Here is a 23281-nt window from a genome sequence, read left to right on the forward strand (position 1 = left end):
GATAAAACCCAGGTAAAGATTTTCCCCATGGATAAAAGAAGTCAAACAGGACCGACTTCAACACGATAATCTACCTACCCATAGGTAAAAATATCTTTCTGAATAAGGAATGAGGATTACTGTCATACCTGAGCTATTTTAAAACTACGCCAGAAAGCTGGCCATAACTCGGCGGAGCACCGTAAACCAGTAGCGACCGCGCGGAAGAAATCATAACCAGTTCGGGACGCCTTCAGAGACTGCTCGAGATCGCAATTTGTGCACTGTTTGCCGTGGTAGGTTTGCTTAAATTAGCATAGTAGGTGTAGTTTTCTTTAGAGCAGATTGACTGGTGTACTGTCGACCAATTTGAATATTAGCAGTGGTCGGAACTATTTATGGGAACAAAACTTTAACAAAACTTGCTAAGTGGATATTTTAGAGTACTTACAGCTACAGCCATGAAAATATTAATATCCTTGTAGTAATGTATTAGAAATCTTGGATTCAGGTATAGAATCAAATTTAACACTGATCTGAAAATAATAATCTTGGTTTTATTTTAAATTCATGTCAGCTCTAAGGTTTTGTTAAAGTTTTGCTCCCATAGTTCCGATCACTGAATATTAGGCCACTATAGATCCTTTATACAGTAAGTATTGATATTAGATATTGGAACTTAAACGAGAGTTTTCAGTGAGAACGTTTAGTCCGATCAATCCAAGATTTTCTTTTCTATTTTACTCATCAGAGGTGGCACTTATACTCGATTACTCGTATTCAACATTCCATCTGGCAATGTAGAATCGTTCTAAATCTGGGCAACAAGAAAAAAGCTGCCCGAAGCCTTCATTACAAGAAATCGCAGATTAATTCGATGTTAATTGCCCATACATGGCGCTAAATTACATTAAGGCATCGTTACTTAACACTTGATATGTTCGGTATGTATAAATTGCTACTTGAGGGCGATAACTACATGAATACCAATTACGTAAAGTTCAGTGTTTCTAGTGATGTATCACATCATTCTTATGCTCTTGATTCTTTCTCTTGCTGATAATGATAACATAAAAATATACTAAAATCACGAATGTTGCATCTGTCACTTCAATCAAGTAATCGTTCGAAAAACGTATACTTTGAAGATTTTCTAGTTCTTATTTTTTTGGAATCCTTGTATGCAGGATCTCCGCTCCGTCTTCACATTGATAGGTCTCCTGGTAACTCTCACTTTTATTGAAACTGCTCGAATAAGGGAACTTTGGACCTTAATCTTTAACCAAAACATTATTTGCGAGTATGGTTTTTCCCATTTCGTATTTAATTTTAATGATGCATTCAGGAAACCGATAATAACTGCTCTAGATTCTCTAGAATATTCTCTATAGAGCCTAGTTTTGGGTAAATTTTCAACAAAAAAATATTGCGTCTTTTATAACTAGAGAATCGAAAATATTAAAAATAATTCGTGCTTAATAAAACTTCATGTAAGGTAACTGTCCCATATTACGGGAACTTAAGACGTTTTCTACTTTGAGTGAGGATTGTAAAAAAAATGCGAAGTTTCTAGTCGTGTTAATTATTTTATTTTTAGGATAAGTATTCTACGATGGATTTAAGACACTATTTTGCATCGTAACTTCTAATTTATAGAAATTACCGTTGTTTTACTTAACCCTTAATTTGTCCATTATTGCGGGATACAATTTTGGTATGGCTTCAATTCCGGGAGTCGTTGTACGTAATTACGGGATACCTTTAAAGTCGACGTTGTTGAAACATAATGAAATAAAAAAATGAATTAAAAATATTGTTTACATAACATAAATAAATAAATGCATATATCGTTTTGATAAATGCTTATACAGAGTGTATTTTTTTACAATTGGCAATGTTTTGATGTGTTAGGGTGGGATGGGAAATATGATATTTTACGGTATAACGATTGTATGATATAATGACAGGGTGTTATGTCATTAAAGGTTTTGAATTGAATTGTTATAAGTTTTACTGTCTGTCTGTCTAAGGCATCGCTTACGAATGGATGAAACGATTTAGATTAGTTTTTTTTTTGTTTGAAAGCTAAATTAGTCGAGAGTGTTCTTAGCCATATTTGATGAAAAACACTTTACAATGTCGGGGTTTTTTTTTTTCAAAATTTAATTTCAATCCAGAAGCTATTGCCGGTTATAAAAATTGCAAGGTACTCGTGAAAATTTCAGTTTTTTGGTACTGGTGATCACTGAGCTACACCGTATACATATATATATATATGGTGGTGATACGTTATTCAAGTATGTATATATAAATAAATAGTACTCAATAAATAAATATCATAGGCCGTTCTTACACAGATTGACTGTCCGACGAATTTGTACTATTTTATATTTATATATGTCTATCCTATTATGTATTATCCTCATGTAAATTTTAGCTTTCTAGTACTAATAACGATTGAGCTAAATCGTAGACGGACAGACTGACTGACGGACAAACCAATATGCGGTATAAAGATTTTTACCTAACTAAGGAAGTTTAAAAACATAATAGTCGGGTCTCTATTCCTTATTTTCTGTTTTTATATTTTAATATACTTTATATAGGCATACCGGAATAAGATACACTCATATAAAGTCGTGTACTTAATTACGGCAGTCGAAACGAAGGCTATATTAAAAGACAAACAAGATTTTTTTCTTAGTACATTGGAAGATTATATAACAATTATACTCAAAACATCGAAATAAGTAACCTTTGTGCTTTAATTTTATGAAATAAAACAAATTTGATGTCGATGCCACACTCCAATATTTCTAACGTATTACTCAACGAGTATACATTTCGTACTCAATTATGAGACTAAAATCTAAAAAATATATGTGCCGTAATTATGTCACTATAAATCTGTAATCTTTACTTAATATATTTACATCAAATATATAAATATACTTCACCGCAAATAGTAATAAAACATAAAAACATTGCGGACTGTGGTTCCGTTATTCCGTGATACTCCGTAATTATGTACTCCGCGTCAAAATGGTGTACATTATTCCGGGAGCGGGTATTTTAATTAAAATATGCTTTAAATTAATTTGAAAAGATGATATAAATGTTTTTTAATAACTATAAGACAATTATGATAAAAATTTAATATAAATAAACTTACCAGCATCACAGTAAACCCTTAAGAAGTTTCGTTGCCGCGTTAAGCTCACCGTCAAACACGCCCATAGAAACCACTGCGTGGTTGCGACTGACGCGTTTGAAGGTACCTCACGGCTTCAAAAGATATGATACATATTCGAAAATCGACTTTTTCGGTTCTATTTGATCTATAGTTAATAAAATACTGCATTAAATTAAGATTTTACTGATAGTTTCCTTATTTTGCGACTAAAACCAAAGTATCCCGGAATAATGTACCACATTTTACTATCCCGGAATAGTGTACAGTTACCTTATTTCGTTTAGTTTCTGCGGATCTTTAATTGGAACACTGCCTTCACCGATCTAACGCGACGTGATTGAATTTAAAAGTTGTTATGAAAATATCAACAGATATTTTATGTACACGTATCTAACGTTGTAAATTAGTAAAAAAAATATGTATAAACACTTCCAGTTTAACATTTCCATTGATTTTTTAATTCCTTATTTGACAAAAGCCATTCATATTTTACTTTTAAAATTACCCGCCAGTCGAGACAGCCCCCTATACCATCCTACCATCATCTAAATCCACAGCGCATGCTTCGTCAAACGCGTTGATACGAGTACAAAATAGCATCCGAAATCCGCAGTAAATTATGTTATGTGGGATTCCAAATATAGACATAGTAGAAAACGTACTTTATTACATGTACAAGAACATCCACAACTTTCAAGCCCTTTTAGCAGATCGTTACCTATACCAATGTACACATCGCATGTTTGCACACGAAATTATTTGCTTTAACTCTTTCGGACTTGCGTCATTTCGTATTTGTGTGGGCGTAATACTCGAATTTTAGGGCCGAGACACTTCCAGTTGATTCTTCCAGTAGATTACTAGATTTAGGGCCTCTAGCGTGTTCCAGGGTTAACCAAATAACTCGGAGATTACCGTTTATGCAGGGTTTAAGTCATTCAAAGTTAGTTGGCTAATGGCTATCCTTGGAGCGTGCGTGCGAGCCCTTAAATAGGTAATCTAACCACTAAACATGCTCTTGTCAACCAATACTTTATATTTTTCTAATAAATGTGCGAGAATATTATCATTTTGTTCTTGTAAAATTTCAACTGCGGGCACTTCTACAAGCTGTCAACAGATTTTCCAACAACAATGCAAGCAGGCTAGCGAACGAATATCAGGCATCAGGCGTAAGGAGACGAGTTTTGAAATAAGTTCTTGGGGGCGATTTTTGAATTTAATTTTCAAAATTTTCTGAATTCGAACGCGTGGGACTCAAAAATCGGCCCGTTGGTCACCAATTTCAAATTTCTAGCCCTGGCGGCTAATATAAATACTGGATTGTGATTTGCTTACGGCGCTGACGGTTCTATTAAGTTCGAATCTGTAGTTCGGTAATTATCTGTAGTTTGGTAATTTGTTATGTATGTATAAGAACTCATTTCACACATGACTGTCGGGCCAATTTTATACACGTTAAATATTCGATTTAGGTACTATTTATATTTTACAATATGGATCCGATATAGTAGTATCAAAATGATGTTTTTGTTTGAAGAAACAGTCATAACTTTTTGACACTGACAGATGCATCATATCGTAGCGGCATCTTAATCTCATCTTACAAAGGTTGTTCCAATACAGCAGTGTATTTATGCAAACAGCCAAGCATTTTTGTGTATCCCGCCCGATAAATATCCAGACACGACGTCTTTCCATCGCATTAGCAAACGTTGACATTCTCCAAGCATTTCGCATCATCCATTCCAAGATAAGATCTGCATATCTTACTTATCTACGTGTGTTGCGTCCGAAAAGGCTAGTTAATGTCTTGGAAACCTGTTGCTATTAATTTTGTCCTTAAGAGACAAGTTTACGTTTAATTAATTAAAGGAATCTAAGTCATTACTCTTGGCAACATTATTCGCCGCAAAAAGCTCGCACTTTAAGTAGTAACGAGATTCTTTTATTTATTACAACGGATGTGCATATATTGTGTACGTACATTGTGTGCATACTCGTACAATGAGGTGGGATATAAGCTGCGTTTTTATCAAGGATTTGCCAGGATGTGTAGCGAGAGATGTGTTAAGAACCAATGTGTGGGTAATGACTTTATTTTCCTTTTCGCTCAGCGCAGCTCTAGTGACGTTAATTTAGATGTAGTAAAATCTATTGGGTCTTAACTCTTAACCTGTGTGTACATTATTTTGGCGTACACACCAAATTTCCACTTTTGCGTATATTTGCGAAATATTGTCTGTTTTCATTAAGTGCTCAGATGGGTGGGTTTGGATACATTTCCTTCAGTATTTGCTTGACAATATTTTACTTTAGGAAAAGACAACTTTTAAATCGGTTCGGTAACTGCATTTAATAGAACGTTAAGTTTTAAACGATTTCAAAACATACCTACTGTTTTTTTTATTACTATTTTTGTGATTGTTTTTTTAACTATGAATCTTGTCAACTCAAGAAAATCCGTGGTCTGTGCATAATTCTTGTCTCGCCCTGCGCCTGCGCCGATCAGCTCAGCAAAAATGGCGCATAATAAGCAGTTCCAGTGCGGAAGGAGCGAACTAGCGACTTCCGCCGACGAAAGCGACCTCGCTCCTGCTTGTGCTGTTTTCTTTATTAGATTACAGTTTATCTGCGATTTTAGACGTCAAGCGTACACTCTAAGTGCGTTTTCACATTATCCGATCCGATATCGGATGTCAGACCAATATTCCATACATTACAGGCGCCATCTTGATTTTTTTTCTATTGAAATCTTTCCGGCATCCGATATCGGATCGGATGATAATTATATTTTAACACCAAAGTCATCGTTACAATGTAGACGAAGTCGCAGGCAAGTAGATAGGCATATAATATTATTTTATCAGAAACAATTTATTGCGAATACTGGCGCCCGTTCGTCTGATTAAATTGCACCAAACTGGTTTCAGATTGAATCAGAATGTTAAATGACAAAACATTTCAGATATCGGAGACAAATCGATTCATATAAACTTGACTTTTTTGCAATGCATTCTGACAACTTCATAATATGCGTTAATACCATTCAAGAGCTTTAAAATGATACTTTTCCTTCTGCAATTCTGTTGCGGGTACATTTTAAATTGCCACGTCAAAGTTGGCCTTAAGTTAAGATAATAAGAGTGAGCCCTTTTAGTGAGAATGGAGGTTAAATTTGTTGAATCCTACTTGATAATTACATTAATTACAGACCACCAAAAAAGCGTAACCGTGAGATGATTACATCGCAGTCATAAATAAAAGTAATTAACTCTGAAAAAGAAAAATCGTCTTAAAATTACCCTTTAAGGCACTGGTCCCACCGCGAGCTAGTAAGCTATGAGCGATATAAAAACGAACAAAAGATAAGCACTCCCGTGCAAATAAAAAAGAGACACGGCGATATTGATAGGTCACCACCGGGCGAGTAAACTTCGCCGTGTCTCTTTTATTTACGCGGGAGTGATTTTTGTTCGTTTTTATAGCCGAGCTTACTATCTCGCAGTGGTACCAGTGCTTAAGGTAGGAGTCGGTAATGTTAAACGGGATTGATTGAATTATTTTCGCATTTTGACTAAGTATGGATGCCATCAAAGCCCTTATTGGATGATATTAATGTTTCGTTGGCAGCGCCGGGTTACATCTTAATGGTTTCTTGCATTCAATCTACTACCGCCAACGCAATGATCAATAAAATGCCAAAAATAAAGTAAAACTTTTAAAATGATACTTGACCAACCCATAATCTCAAAATTGCTATTAACTTATCTTGGTCTGACTCTTGCCTTTGTATCATAAGGATCCTTGCCAATTTTTTCAAATAGTGGGTATACAGGGAGGGCAACAAATTAATAAACAATCAAATAAATACATGATTTTGATTGAAGATTATGAATTTATGATAGAGAATTTACTAATCACTGACCGATTGTCACAAAATTGGCACGGACAGACAGACGCGCAAGTGATCCTATAAGGGTTCCATTTTTCCATTTTGAGGTACAGAACCTTAAAAATTACGATTCCCCCAGTGAAATTGGAAACTGCCTTCTTCTTATTAATTGATTAAATTAATTTTACTAATTTATTTCGATTTGTAAAACTAAAAAGCAATCTACACTTCCTTAAGTAAATAACCGTTAATTAGTTTACCTATTTCCTATCTGTCCATGAGTGTCAACATATAAAATATGTGTTCTAATCTCTCGGTCACACTCAAGCCACACTTTATTACCAACTTGCATTCAATCTATATTTAGACAAGTTGTCACACTCGTAAGTGAAGATAGATTAAAGCCGTGTATAAGGATATAATGAAAAACACCGCTGGACACATTTAGGCACAGTAGACTACATAGTTCCAACATAATTAATAAATGAAGACTTAGTTGTCGTACCAAAAAGATACAAAAGGAACCCTTATGGTGCGACTCTATCTATCTGTCTGTCTGTCGGTCATATTACTCATAATTACTAAATACCTCGAGTGCCATCAGTGATCCAGTGATACAGTAATTTATTGGTAAAAGATAAAATATACATTTACAAGTCATTAATTTCATTTCTTAAATACTATTTACATTCATATTTAAATACCTGTAATCATTATATTAATTATATTTATTATAACACATTATACATTGATACAAGTACACATTAACATTCAATAGGTAAAAATTTAAGTAATGTAATAGTTACGTCGCTGGGTCAATAGATCGATCGATTTGATTTTCTTTTCTTTACCTGGAGCAGTATCTAAACCATTTCATCTATGCGTGTATACCATTAATGAGCACCAATTAGTATTTCTATTGGTCCGATCGTGTCAACAAGCCTAATCTCGGATCGGTCCCGAACTTGCATTGACATGCATTAATCACGATCTCTGCCTGTCCTGTCACCATTGACGTGAGTAAACTAGGCCACTGCTGCAGGGCCGTATTTGGACATTTATTCTACGGCTTGGTCTGCATAATAGTTTCAAAGTATTCTTCTTTGAATTATTTCCATAAGTATTTGATGCTTATAAAATTACTGTTTTTCTTTTGTTTTACCTGTGAATACATCAGACATAACTGTAGTGTCGTCCATTTCAAACAACATTCATTATGTAAGAAAACGGGGTAACATTAATAAATTAAACGGGGTAACGTCAATTTTTTAATTTTACAATTTCTTGTTGGACTCACTCACTAAATTCCATTTAATGGGTTAACAGACGCAGACGTCAAGGATTATAGTATTTGCACCATAATAACGCTGTTATCTTACGAAATACGCGGACGCACACCTCAGCTTATCTATTTCTAAATACCATCGTATGTATTACATGGTTCTGTCATTTTCTTTCGCAGGCTTTTGGGCTCTATCGTTTCCTTTCAGAGGCTTAATTAAAGTAAGGGCTTGTTACACGGAAAAAGGTGCGTAGACAACGTGAGACTATGTTTACATCTACGTCTGTTTGGCCATAGGATAATAATTTAACTTGGTCTCTTGAAAACGTTTTGCAGTAAAATACGTTGGAAGATTTTGTAATTGCATCGTTTTACAAATAGTCTTATTTTTAATGGGAGCAACGTATACAATCATTTGAACTTTTTTTTTGGTAGAAGTAATTATAAATACCGCTCAAATGCGGCCCTGTTCTACGCATGTTGCACTATTCATACATAGGTATAATGCTGTATAACAGTGGTTACATTTTCCCTTGAAAATAAACGTTTCAATGTAATTAATAATGAGCTTTTATCATAGCTGTCATACTTGTTACCGTTTGTGCATTATATTGAATGACTCTATCTGAACCTAATAGAGATTGATGATGCTCGAAAGTCCACTACCATGCAGTTTCTAAACCTTTTATTTTTAACCCCCGACGCAAAAACGAAGGGGTGTTATAAGTTTGACGTGTCTGTCTGTGTGTATGTCTGTCTGTCTGTCTGTTTGTCTGTCTGTGTGTGTGTCTGTCTGTGGCATCGTAGCTCCCGAACGGATGAACCGATTTCGATTTAGTTTTTTTTGTTTGAAAGCTGAGTTAGTCGGGAGTGTTCTTAGCCATGTTTCATAAAAATCGGTTCACTATGTCGCTGTCGGGGGTTTTTTCAAAATTTTAATTTTGTGGTTAGGTTATTTATGTTACAATGTGTTTTGTTTTTGAATGTGTTTTTGAAGCGGCTTGTCTCGTACAAACGCATTTTCACTTCGTGTATCCATATCCATATTATTATCCATACTAATATCATAAATGGGAAAGTGTGTGTGTCTGTTTGTTTGTTCGTCTTTCACGGCAAAACGGAGCGACGAATTGACGTGATTTTTTAAGCAGAGATAGTTGAAGGGGCGGAGAGTGACATAGGCTACTTTTTCCTCTTTTATCCCCCCCCCCCCACTTCCCTAAAAAGGAAGGTGACAGTTTGTATAGAGGATTCCGCAATTTTAGAATTTAACGCGAGCGAAGCCGCCGGAAAAAGCAAGTATAGTATAAACTAAAACTTTGTTGGTATTCACTCCTATGGCCGATGATTATTGTTATTAGTTTTAACATTTTGTCATTGAAAAAGTAACTCCTAGATCCTAGAACTAAAAATTATTAAAAAATCGCGAAATCTTCATGGAATACTTTCAGCACTTTTCATATTTGTAATGCTCATAGTTTGAGTTTTCCCTGAACAATAAATAACAATGATTTTATTTGTTTTGATGCTTCTAACAAACAATGATGATGTTTTCCATAATTCTAGGAAATATGATTAGAATTTAGCAAACAGTAAACAAGCAGTCGATCATCATAGTTTCTCGACAAACAAAGTGTGTTATAAATCAACTTTCGAGTGTTTGAAAACCTGGATATTTTATAGACTTGGAAATGGGAAAGTTTTAGTGCTCTCACATATACACATAGGGTTGCTAGATCAAATTACCAAACCATCGGGAGAAAAGGTAAATTTTCTCAGGAAATGTAAAATAAATCAAATTAAAGAATTTTTAACGTGATACCTTTTCGTTGTTCTGAGAAATTGATCTTTTCGTTACCACGAGTATTTATTATCAAATAATTTCATAATGATCAACAAAATATAGTTCGAATAGGTAACTTGAATAAATATTCGTCGAACAAATTATGTCTTTTGGCAGATTTGTTTATATTACCCACTTATACTTTGTATGGCTAACGGTTTAAATAGTATTTATAAGAATCATAAGTGAAAATGAAAACATGTTTTTGATTATTGCAATAGAGTTAATATTGATTTGTGTTCTATTTTTAAACGTGGTAGCTAATATATTTTTAGATTTATATTGACACGAGAGTAATATTTCTTTGTTTCTAGTAGGTATAGCTAATACACTCATTCTAAGGGTAATGTATTATTCATAGAAAGTGATACTTGTATAATAAGTAAATAACTATACATTTAAGTATGTATCATATGTTAAATTATCGCAAACCTCTTTGTAGTTCTTGCCTTCTTGCACATGACGTCACAAGCAGGTATAAAAAACCTTTTTTTACGCAACAGTACTTGAGTTAATGCATTAATTTCCGGTGGCTTATCAATCCGTATGCCCTTGATGAAGCCCTTAATCATAGTCACCAAGCTATTAAGGGCCCTTAGATGCCCCGAGGCGAGACCACTTTACAAGTAAACGATTTGTCACGAAATTTCCACTTCACGCCTTAGATAATAAAAGGGCTGACCACACCACACCGACACTTGCAAGTATTGCAACAGCGTCCTCTTGAGCGGTGCTGAAGGTAGCGATTAGAAAAATCATGCTGCCAGTTTCTGTAGGTTTTGGAAATTTAAAATTATTTCTTTAAAGAACTCTTTTGATGAAAAAGGAACAATTAAACGTGCAGAAGTTTTTTTTGAACTCTGGTTTCGAATCAATATAGGTCCTTGAGAAAAGATTTGGGATTGCTAATTAAGTTTTTGACAGCCGTATATTAATCTAAAAAGCGGTACGACATTTCAAAATTCCCGTTCTGTAAATGTCGCCATTGTATTTAGCCACCAAAAACTAAGTTTCTCTGACATTGCACCATAGATCGTCTCAAAAAGCCATGAGGGCCAGTAATATTTAAACTATTTAACCGGCGAGATTATAAACTATCGGGTTTTACATATATTTAACATAAGTACATCAACCAATAAGAACGCCCGCTCTAATAAAACTCGTAAACCAGTGTGTTCGGTCCTTAATGTAGTAAACAGTAATTATATGCCCGATTTAATATATTTGCTGCCAACTCTACATAAATCCACACCTAATCTGATTAGTGGATACTAGACACGGCCTGTTAGGCCAGTCGAGTGGCCTGTCAACTGCTTATTCCTAACTTGACACCGCTACAAAGATACTAGTGCATATACAGCGTGCATATTTGGTCATAATTAGTGTCGGGTAAATACATAGGTAATACTGAGCAAATTAAATGAGGAACCAACGCTGAAATCTTGTCATTAATCGAATATACATATTTGTTGTTTTCTGGGGAAAATATCTATTTTATTTTCTCATAAAAAGGGTGAAAATGATAGGTGTTACGTAATTCATGTATATGGCCTAACTTTTTAGCAGTACTGTCACGGCTGACAAGCAAAAGTCACTAAGTATAGTATCAAATCAAACAAGGTTGATTTTTTTGCTTAATATTTTTTTTCGCTGTTTCAGGTTGATATTGGTAACATAGTAAACTTTGTACTACCACCTAAGTATTGTCCAATTGGTCACTCCGTGCATCATAGCTCGTGACAATATACCTATCAATTATTCAACATCCTGTATGAGAATTCGAATCCTTAGATGGATTGTGTAATAAGCTCAATGCAATTAAAATAAGACGTTTTCTTAACATGTTTTTCATTAATTTTAATCAAATAATCTATAATAATTCATTATTCAGCGGTCAGTAGACAGAAATTGCATAGGGCGTACATATTTATTAAGCAATCGTTCTCAGCTTTAAAATTACTAGTCATAATACTGATTATCTTGATTGTATTATTATAAAATGTGGCGTTCTCATTCAAAAGGTGCCATACCATAAACTATAGGTACTCTTGTGTCCCACTGCTGGGCAAAGATTGGCCCCCTCTTCAATTCTTCCCCGTTTTGAGCGACAAAATACATTCCGCCAACGCCGATCTTCTATGCTCCCAATCTGTGGTTATTCGGCCCACAAGTTATTATTGTGTTGATTTATGTATATTATTCTAAGCTATGTATGTTTACAATAGCCTACTTGCCTCCTGGTCAAATCAGCTTCTTTTTAAGAGCTGTCAAAACGAATTTCAACGTCTTGCTTATATGGAATTAATATAAAAACGAATTGAGTGACGTCACGGTCAACTCAGTTACTTTATATATTTCTACTTTTACTTGAATTATTAAATAGAAATTTTATTTAAAAATAACTTCTATTTATGTTTTTCTTATATTTATCTGATACTTTATTTCATGCATGGCATGAAGGAAAAAAATATCAGCCCCCACTTTACATGTAGGGGGGTACCCTAATTAAACATTTTTTTCCATTTTTTATTTTTGCACTTTGTTGGCGTGATTGATATACATATTGGTACCAAATTTCAGCTTTCTAGTGCTTACGGTTACTGAGATTATCCGCGGACGGACGGACGGACGGACGGACGGACGGACGGACGGACGGACGGACAGACAGACATGGCGAAACTATAAGGGTTCCTAGTTGACTACGGAACCCTAAAAAGGTGAGTGGCGTGGGTAACAATTTGAGGCGAAGCCGAAAATTGTTAATAAAGACGCCACGAGCATTTTTTGACTCAGTTAAACACCGTTGCATACAATACTTTTTCTACGACCAAGCACTTATTTTGAAAGAAAATTATAAATCAACAAATACCTACTTTCAGTCATCTTAGTTATCTAGTGGACCGCCTACCATTTTGAATATGCAGTTTGAGTGCAAACATGAAAATAAAACTGTCTATAAAATATTTTATTTTAATTACAGTCAAGTTCCCTATTCTATTTGTGGTTTTATTCGTTATTAGGTGTTATTTCATATCATAAACATTTTCCTATAATTTTCCTAATAACTATTTACGCCGCTTATTTTTTTATAACTTCCTTAACGTCATGTTCAATCATAAAACTTTTATGTTGTATATCATTAACTATATATATAGGTAGTTATTTAATATGCCCATTTTATATCAAAAGGTACTTGAAATGTATCGACCATTCTGTAATGGAAAGCGACATTATGTGTTTTAATGGAAATTGTAATCTATGACGTGGAAATAGGTGAAAATTTCATTAAAATGACTTACACTGTAAGCAGCTAATATGAAATCATTCTATTTAAAATAGTGCACAGATTCTTCGATGCGGGCTGCATTCATATGCTGCCCAGATAAAACTGTCCAATTTATCTAAATATAGACCTTATTGATAACAAATCAGGAATTCAATTACTCGTATAATGCACGCAAGTGTACTTAATAAATTATAATTGTGATACGACATCGTAAATTCAGTTGAGAAGATAGCCAAATAAAGAGCCGCTTATAGACTACGTTCGGTTCGCAATGACGGACTTCAATGAATGATTGTGCGTTTACATGAAAGATGTATTTATTTAACTGTTAATGAAATGAGTTCTTGGAAAACGGGGAATTCTAAAAGGAAGTATGCATTACCTCTCCATCCTTATTATGTTCAAGTAGGGCTGTATTTTCTTGCGACATAGAATAAAATACACTTACACATCATCATCCTCCTTGCGTTATCTCGGCATTTGCCACGGCTCATGGGAGCCTGGGGTCCGCTTTGACAACTAATCCCTAGATTTGGCGTAGGCACTAGTTTTACGAAAGCGACTGCCATCTGACCTTCCAACTCGAAGGGTAAACTAGACCTTATTGGAATTAGTCAGACACGACATTTCGCACATAAATTCCGAAAAACTTATTGGTGCGAGCCGGGGTTCGAACCCGCGACCTCCGGTACATAAATAAACTCATGCGCTGTAATTTTAAAAGGGGTGGCAGGTAGGCACCAGTAGGCCTAGCACATGATTGCCGCGAGAGTATGTCGCCGCGAGATAGACTACCCGTCCTTATGTCATTAATACAGTTAGAAGAAGACGTGTGATCTATCTCGCGGCGACATACTCCCGCGGCCATCATGTGCTAGGCCTACTGGTAGAACACATGAAACAGTCCCTGTCTTGTTGCGTGATACCAAATGATTTTATGCCACAAGTACTTCATGAAACAGCTAAAGTTTCAGTGCCACTCTTACCAATTTTACTAGCCCCGATGCAAAAGAGTTCGACTAGTAATACAGAAATATTTTGTTTAATTCTAATAACGTTTACACATGTAAGTATATCACGTCACAGTAATGAGAATTGTAAAAGTACTATAATATAGTTGAATTTGATTGTAAAATTAAATTGCATGTGACTTATATTGTTAAAAAAAATATACAAAAATGTTGTCTTAATCACGTTCTCCTCTTCTATAGTAGTTCTGCATGCATCGGCTTGAAGATTTGTTTTTATTTTATTAACAGAAATTACTTAGTTACTTCCTTTGGGCTTACATCTGCCATGTATTGTAATACCCATCCATAAAATATAAAATAAAAATCGTCATTTTTTTCCTTTCAGTATCAATGATATTTCTTGTATTTAGATTTAGTTATTGTAAAATACTGCCATAAAAAATAAACTAGATTAGTATTAGCTTAATGTTTTTTGAACTAAGACATTATTTTTGTACAAACAGGAGAACCTCAAAAAATGGTCTGACTAGACGAAAACATATGCATTTGCAACCGTGATTTGCAGTGACGGGTTGCTAGACCATCGCCCATAACACAAATGAACACATATCTCACAGTCGATTACACCCACGAGAGGAAATGGGGTGGTTAAATCCTTAACCCGTCACCACTCACCAAATGTGCAACGAAAAACGTTTTACTATTTAAAATTAATTTTTCGTTACGCCTCTGTGAACTAAGATTTTTTTTAAAAGTATGTAAGGTACAGCGGGGCAAATCTCGACTGGGGGGCAATTGTAACTGATCCGTTTTTTCCATTATTACACTATTGAGTTCTACATGTATCCATTGAACACGCCTACTATATATAACCGGTGGACACTCTATTTAATAATGCAAACATTGTAAAACATGCAAAAAAATTACCAGTTACATTGTCCCCCAGTCGAAATTTTCGCCTCTGTACCTTACCTAGTTTCCCAATCAACACTCAAAAAATCCTTATTGCATAACCCTATTTGCTACATTTCATAGGAATGTGGCTAGTTACGGTAAGCCAAGAGTTTACCTGTAATAACTATGTCCTGTACATAGCTTCATACTTGAATGACACTGTGTAATTATATACTTACGACTACTGACATAGGCTACGTAATTAAGATAATTATGTCCGCTAAGCGCGTTATGTTATAGTCATTTAAGTAATTATGGTGAAGTAGTAAAAGGCTATGTGTTAGGGATATGTATAGTACGACTATAATAGTAATGCATTTAGCTTAAGGAAATGATCGTGGATATTACGAGTGAAGCTTTATTAATAATTTTGTACACTTAGCCCCCTCAATGGTTTTGGTTGTACGTTGTCTAGCAGTATCAATATATCAATGTCTTGTAACACCTTCTTCATAGCTATCATGCTATTATTACGGGTCAAGCAAAATGTATGTGTACTTCTTAGGGATAGTAAATACCTACTACGAGAAGTCACTTGAGCACTTGACTATCTTACATTTTTATCAGCTTTTTATACCAACCTCTATTCAATTCTAGTTTAGGCCGTAGTGATTGAATGCTCTTTTTTCTTGGCCCCGTGAATCTCGTGATTAACAGGTCCAAATTGATTATCTAATGATTATGTCGGTGTATCTATATCCTAATGTGAAATAGTGTTTCGCAATTACGCACAAAATTTCTGAAACACAGATGTTTGCTATTTTGCGTCTACAATTTGGCAAGCAATATAGTTCTTAATGTAATCTCTAGAAAGTCTGTGCATGTAATGGGTATCAGACTTTACAATATACTGCATGATGACATAAAGCAAGCTTCTAGCGATGCAATATTTGTCCGCAAACTAAAATCCATCCTACTCGAAATGGCTTGCTATACTTTGGATGAGTTCCTTGATACCTACGGGTCATTGACTGGATCGTGTACCTACTAATGTAATATGTGTGTCTGCATTACTTAGAATACCCAATGTGAAATGTGATTTTTTTTTTCTAAATAGTCATTGTATGTAAATAATTGACGTGTATATTTTACCAATAAACATCTACTTATATCTATATCTAATAGCAATCGCGTTAGATCTCCAATCATAATTTTATAGGCAAGCATGTCAATAAATTAACTCAGAACTCTGATCATTTGGATCGCTTCAGTACAGTAATTATTTCTGTTGCTTAATTTATCTTTATGTACCTAGATACACTGTTATGCCTTTTTAGGGTCCCCCCACATCTAGCGTCTCGCGAGCGTAGCGTCGGGCCAACTGTATGTGGGGACCCTTAGTGTTCAACGTCATATCAGATATGCTTATATGTCCTATAACGGCTACAACCGCTACTTAATATACTAACAGCAAATACGCCAAGCCTACATAAATTTAAATTCTAAAACTGTATCCATTATGTCAACGTAAGAATTCATGCCAGACAATTCTTACCATAAGAATCACACACTAAACAACATTTGAGTGGGCAGTCTATTTTTAGTACATAAACGAGATGTGAACTGTGAACCGCTCATCACAGCCACCACGCAATCAATTTGACCCAACAAGACGCATTGTTGTATGCCCGCCGCTTGTATCATTGAAATGTTTTGTCATTGTTGAACTTTGGGCGTAGCTACTATTTGGAAGGAACATTTTGACAGTCTAAATTTAGTAATAAATTGATAACATTAACACTGTAATCGTTTTCTGCTGACCACAACTCACACGTTAGTTATAATTTTATGGCATTACGCGTTAGCGCCATCTGTCGTCGAGTAGCGGAAATGTGGAATTGTAGTATAGTAGTTTGAAGCATGAGCATGAAGATGGCAGCACTGATAATTTGTTTAGTGTGAAAAACCTTTTGCTCACAACATACTTTTCGTTCTACTTGTAAGATTTAAAATCAGATTAATCAAATGGGCTTTTATTTATTTATTTATTTAATCTTTAGTACACAAAGAACGAAAAACTTATAATACAAAAGGCGAACTTATGCTTTGTGTAGGCTAAGGCCACGGTTATTGCTTTGTTGACCGACGTCGCTAGATTTGTGAATTTTTATGTAACTCGTCTATTTGTTGGATTATTAGAAAGTTAAAATAACAACATCGCGCTAAATAGAAAATCTACACACAAATGTAACCTACGTTTCATCACTGTTTTCAGACAACTTAACACTCTAACACTTTTCACAAAAAATGAATTGTAAACAAAGCAAAGTTTTCATCAAAGAGGTTAATCTAAAATAACGTTTCCGTTGAAAAAAGACACGTGTAACGGTTGGCGTCAAATATATGTATACAGATTTCGTCTTAATACAACCGAGGAAAATGCAAAATTGCTTGGGATCTTTTGAAATAAATTGTGATACGCCTCTTTAGAAGGCGTTTCTGTGATGTTTTATGGCAAAACAGCTTCAAGGTTGAAAATATACAGGCCGGCCCGAAATAGAACGCTGTTCGCATACGAATTGGTCATTATGCTGGTAATAGGTGCTCATCTTGTCAATTGTGACCAATATAGGTACATGGTACTTTGTGAAAATTTTCAAGTCTTGAATTTTCCGGATTTGACTAGTTTTCTCTGAGTCCTTGAAAACTACCTACGTACATATACGGAAACCCAGATCAACTACAGATTCCAGGTGCCGTAGCCTAATGGCATTTCTGCGACGCGAAACGAAAACGAAACGCCGCGAAAGGTAGTCTGGCTCTGTCGCGCCAATACACAAGAGATAGAGATAGATATCTACGAGCGTTTCGTTTCGTGAGCGTTTGTGCCATTCAGCTACGTACCCTGATGTCAACAGTTCAAATGTTATTTCAGCAATATCGTACTGGTGAAATAACATTTCAACTGAAAGATAAGAATGGACAAGGTAATAGAAATATTGTTAGTCCTTTTTTTAACTGTAAAAATACAAAATTCTTTATTTACATAATCTAAGACTTTTTTTTATTATTATTATAAATGGGCTTACTCTTGGCCACAGACTAGCCAAAGGCAAAGACGTGGCCTACGATGGAGTGAGCTCGCCCAGAAGATGCCTGTTCACTCTTGATTTGAAGGTTGCCGGGTTATACGAGCTCGGAAATATAGCCGCCGGCAAGGAATTCCACTCCTTGGCAGTGCGCATAAGAAAAGAAGAAGCAAAGCGCTTCGTGCGGATTCGTGGAATATCTACCAAGTAAGGATGGAGACTGGCCGTGCGTCTATGTCTAAAATAGGCCCTTGAGCCATTGTACCAAGGATACTACCGACATTTCCTCGGTGTATCACAAACCGTAAAAATAATTTGCCACAATATTTTTGTATAAATCACTATCAATTTAATATTTAATTTGCAAAATTGTAATATTGTAAGTTGACGTTAATGCTATGATTACATCAAACGTAACATGTGTACCTAAATAAATATTTAATTACCATATGTTTTTGAGAATTAAGCACTTTTGATGCGAACTTTTGGGAATTAAGCCCTTTTGTTGTGGCCTTGTAGCGTAAATGTTATTATTTTAAAATAGTTGTATTTTATTTTTGGATTTTGTATTCAGTTAGTTGATATCATGTTGTTGTACTACATACATTGGTTTATCCACATAAATAATCATGACACATTCTTCAAAATTTGTTCTAAACTTTGATGTTACTCTTTTTTTTAAAGATCAAGGCGAGACTTTTTGAGTTTTAATCTCAAAACAACACGTAATTTTCTATACTAAGAAAAACTGCATTCATAGTTTAAAAAAAAGAAAAAATGGAAATAAGCCCTTTTGAAAAGACACTCCTCAATTGACGTCACGGTCATGTTATCATTGTCTTCTTAAAATATTCCGGCGTTTATTTTCATACATGGTGTAAACTAGTTTTATTTATAGTTCAGGCAACATTCCTTATATAGAATGTCTAAAAATGGCAGGATCTGTAAAGAATCTACACACCGAGCATGGGTCAACATGTCAATATCAACAACATCAACCTACATTTACATTGAGTGGCATGTTATCTAATTTACCATTTATAAATCGATCGGCTACTAGCAAATGAAGGTTTGGTGAATGTCAACAAGTGTAACACTGTGTACTAGCGTTGAAAATGACATGAAAACACATGACACACACACACACACACACACACACACACATGATGACATGTCATGTCATTTCATGAAGCGCTGGTAGCCTAGCGGTAAGTACGTGCGACTTTCGTTCCGGAGGTCGCGGGTTCGAACCCCGGCTCGCATCAATGAGTTTTTCGAGATTTATGTGCGAAATGTCATTTGATATTTGCCAGTCGCTTTTCGGTGAAGGAAAACATCGTGAGGAAACCGGACTAATTCCAATAAGGTCTAGTTTACCCTTCGGGTTGGAAGGTCAGATGGCAGTCGCTTTCGTAAAAACTAGTGCCTACGCCAAAATCTTGGGATTAGTTGTCAAAGCGGACCCCAGGCTCCCATGAGCCGTGGCAAATGCCGGGATAACGCAAGGAGGATGATGACATGTATTTTTCATGTCATTTGCAACAATTGCAACGTTACTGTGTAGGTAAGTGTGTACACACCTACACACTGAAGATAAGGGTGGTGGGAGGAACGGCACAACTTTTTAACTATATATGTACAGTCAACCAATTGGAACCCCACTCTACAACCATGTCTAAATGACAAGCAGTAAGAGATTTCTTACAATCTGATTCATTACGTCACTATGACATAGTTCTACAGTGGCCTAGAGTTCCAATTGGTTGACTATACATACGAGGCATAGTTTTTATATGCTTGAATTGAATGCCATATCAGTATCACTCTCAGTCGGTTCAAACATATTTTTAATTCATTCCCTTTTTGTAGTTTTTGCTTCATAATTATTTGCAGTCTTTCAGTAGACGGTTCTTATAACAATACAATTCAATACAAATACTCTTTATTGCACACCTCAATACAGGAAACAATATAGTAAGTATACACAACAACTTAAGAGGTACATAAAACAAGAGGCGGTCTTATCGCTAAAGAGCGATCTCTTCCAGACAAGCAAATTCTGAGAAGACCGAGCAGAACGGAGATAGCTGAAACGGTTCTTAAGATAACGGGGAGTCGTTGGGTTAAAAAGAATGGAATACAAAAGGGACAGCACGTGAGAGTTACGACGAAAGCGAATAGAGAGCCACTTGAGCTGCGAACGAAATTGAAAATCATGGTCATATTTGCGTAACCCAAATATGAACCGTATACAGACATTTTGGATACGCTCAAGCTTAAATATTAAGCTGCTCCTCGGTGAGATCGAGATATGCAACGTCCGCAAAATGGGAAGGAGAAGAGTTTGAGCTAACTATAACTTTCTTCGTTTAGAAAAAAAAAAGTTATTGTGCACCTAATAGGAGACAACATACAATATGTGCAATAAGGTACGCACTATGCAATACCATGATATTGCACATACTTCTATCGTCGGATTTTTCCATCTGTTTACCTACCTCGTTGCTAAGCCGTCTAGAGATGAACGTTCGCGCTATTTTTAGCGCCATGTTTAGGTATCGTCTAATGAACTGACATCTCCTCTGAGGACCACATCCGCTGTTTGCTGGCACGGGCACAGCATTAAATTTGTAACATGAGTAAAATTATCTTTAGCATTTTGACTACCTTTCACCATTAGCGAAACTTGGCGAAGGATTTATTGCGGCTGTGAATATTAAGCGTCTCTCTTTTGTTTTCTTTTTATTACCTTATGAATTTTATGATTTTAATATGCATGTATGTTGTCTAGTCTAGTCTATTGAACTACCAAGGCATTTTAAGTGGTGTGTCTGGTACATACTTATGCGTCGTTTAAAGCTGCTATTTTTTGATGTCATCCTACTACTTGGTTCGTGGCTTTCCTTTAATTCGGCTTTGCCAAATAATTTATAGCTAAATTATGAATAATATTTATAATCTGGCTAAACGAGCAGAAAAGCGAGGGCTAAAATATCTTAATAATATAATAATTATGTCTCGCTATCTTTATATATCTCTACGAAAGGTTTCTGACAAGGGGCCCATTTTTTTTTTTTTTTTTTATTATAAATGGGCTTACTCTTGACCACAGACTAGCCAAAGGCAAAGACGTGGCCTACGATGGAGTGAGCTCGAGCCATTTCTCAAAACTGAAAGTTACAAGTTACAAGCGGAAGTATTATGAATTACTTATGTAAATAATTTATGTGTTTACCATGAATAAACTATTGAATTGAATCTTGAAGTCTCTTTCCAACTTGTCATATTAGACATTAACAACCACCTGTAAATTGTAACTTGTAGCTTGGAGAAATGGGCGCCAGGCGGCTTCTGGTTATTTTTCTTTACAAGTCGCATTTCAAAATCGATTAACGTGAAATTATGTAACGTTGTTGATTCAGTTTTCGGACTCGCGAGGTCTAGTCTACAGCTCACAAATCCACTAAACTAAGTCTAAGTACCTACAGTCCAACATAGGTAGATCTTTTTGCTTCCTACAACCTAAAACTGTGCCCTATATCTACATTCTACACTGTTCATTAAATTTAATTGACAATTTGCATTAGTCATTTCTGTTTTGGTATTCTTTAATTGAAGTATTTACATTAGTTCAAGGAATAATACATATCAATCAACTTTTACACTAATTAATCGGTTTATGAATAAAACATGTTCATTTATCTGCTTCACCTACATTTGTATTGTGAGTTATGCGCGTGCCATACGATGAAGTAGTAGTAACAATTACAGGTAAGTGGTATATTGTAGGATAATGTGCTTTTTATTAATATAATAGTAGATAAAGCTACGAGAAGGCTTCTGTTTCAGAACACTAATCGCCAACAGTGAAAATCAAAAGTTTGCAGTTTTAACTTAACGTAGGCAAAACAGTCCCTAGGTACTTCCGTATGCCCGGCTATAATAGGTAAATAAATACGCTTATTATTCAATAGTTTAAATAAAAATAAGCACTTAGTAAATTCAATAAATCCGACATTTAAATCTAGCCTACCTACTTATGTGCAGATGCAGAATGAGAAAAGTCATTATATATAAAGGGACTTTTCTCTCCGTGCAAAAGACGTTACATGTTTTCTTTGATAAACCCAAGTAAAAAAATAAAATTAGTACTTACTTATATGCAATAAACACTCCTACCTCCTACGCGTCAAATTTAAGACCGTCAAACGTTACGGTTGACTGCGTTTAGTATTAAGTGTCCAATAAACTAACACAGTAATATAATATTGCATGTTTGCTCTGTAAATATATGCAAAACCTATGCACTTCAGCTAAAGTCAAACCCTCAAAAAGCATCAGCTAAGACTTAGTCAAGTCTTCAGGAAGGCCGAACCGACGCGCAGTCAACGCGCGGCCCGCACGCCGGTCTCACGCGACCGCTCCGCGATTTAAAAATCGAACGCGAATGTGACCATAAACAAAAATAGACGAATTGATTATTTTTAATTTTGAAATTGGTAACCTGCCAGTGATTATGTGCAAATTGGGCGCTGCATTTTATAAGTTTGATATGTGCGATTTTTTTTTGCGAATTTTTATTTTTATGTGATTACATCCAATTCAACATATGTAGAATTCAACTGTAACGTCTAAGAGAAAAGAATGTTAACTTGTTGAATTTAGTTAGGATGTCAGATAAATTGATAATTTGAGAAACTAAACTTAATTACTGTAAACTATGTACGTACCGACAGTATTATGAATAATATGTTAGGTATGATATGATAACATCGTCTCCAAGAAATAAGAGTCAACATTTAGCATCGCAGTGTTAATTTGGAAAATTATCATTGAGACATATTCATTA

The 23281-nt window shown here is 35.2% G+C and overlaps 1 protein-coding gene across 3 annotated transcripts in view; it reads left to right on the plus strand.

Annotated features, from left to right (window-relative positions):
- Positions 1 to 23281, plus strand: part of LOC125231496 (cGMP-dependent protein kinase, isozyme 2 forms cD4/T1/T3A/T3B) — a 166386-nt gene that overhangs the window by 73191 nt on the left and 69914 nt on the right. Inside the window, exon 1 of one of the 3 annotated variants that reach the window (XM_048136986.1) lies at positions 22848 to 22988. The exons of the other annotated variants lie outside the window; for them this stretch is intronic. The gene's annotated coding sequence lies outside the window, so the exon portion shown is untranslated. Of the gene's footprint in view, positions 1 to 22847; positions 22989 to 23281 lie in introns of those variants that run through there. 3 annotated transcript variants of the gene reach the window in all.

The sequence above is a fragment of the Leguminivora glycinivorella genome, chromosome 11, assembly GCF_023078275.1.
Source record: "Leguminivora glycinivorella isolate SPB_JAAS2020 chromosome 11, LegGlyc_1.1, whole genome shotgun sequence".
NCBI lineage: Eukaryota > Metazoa > Arthropoda > Insecta > Lepidoptera > Tortricidae > Leguminivora > Leguminivora glycinivorella.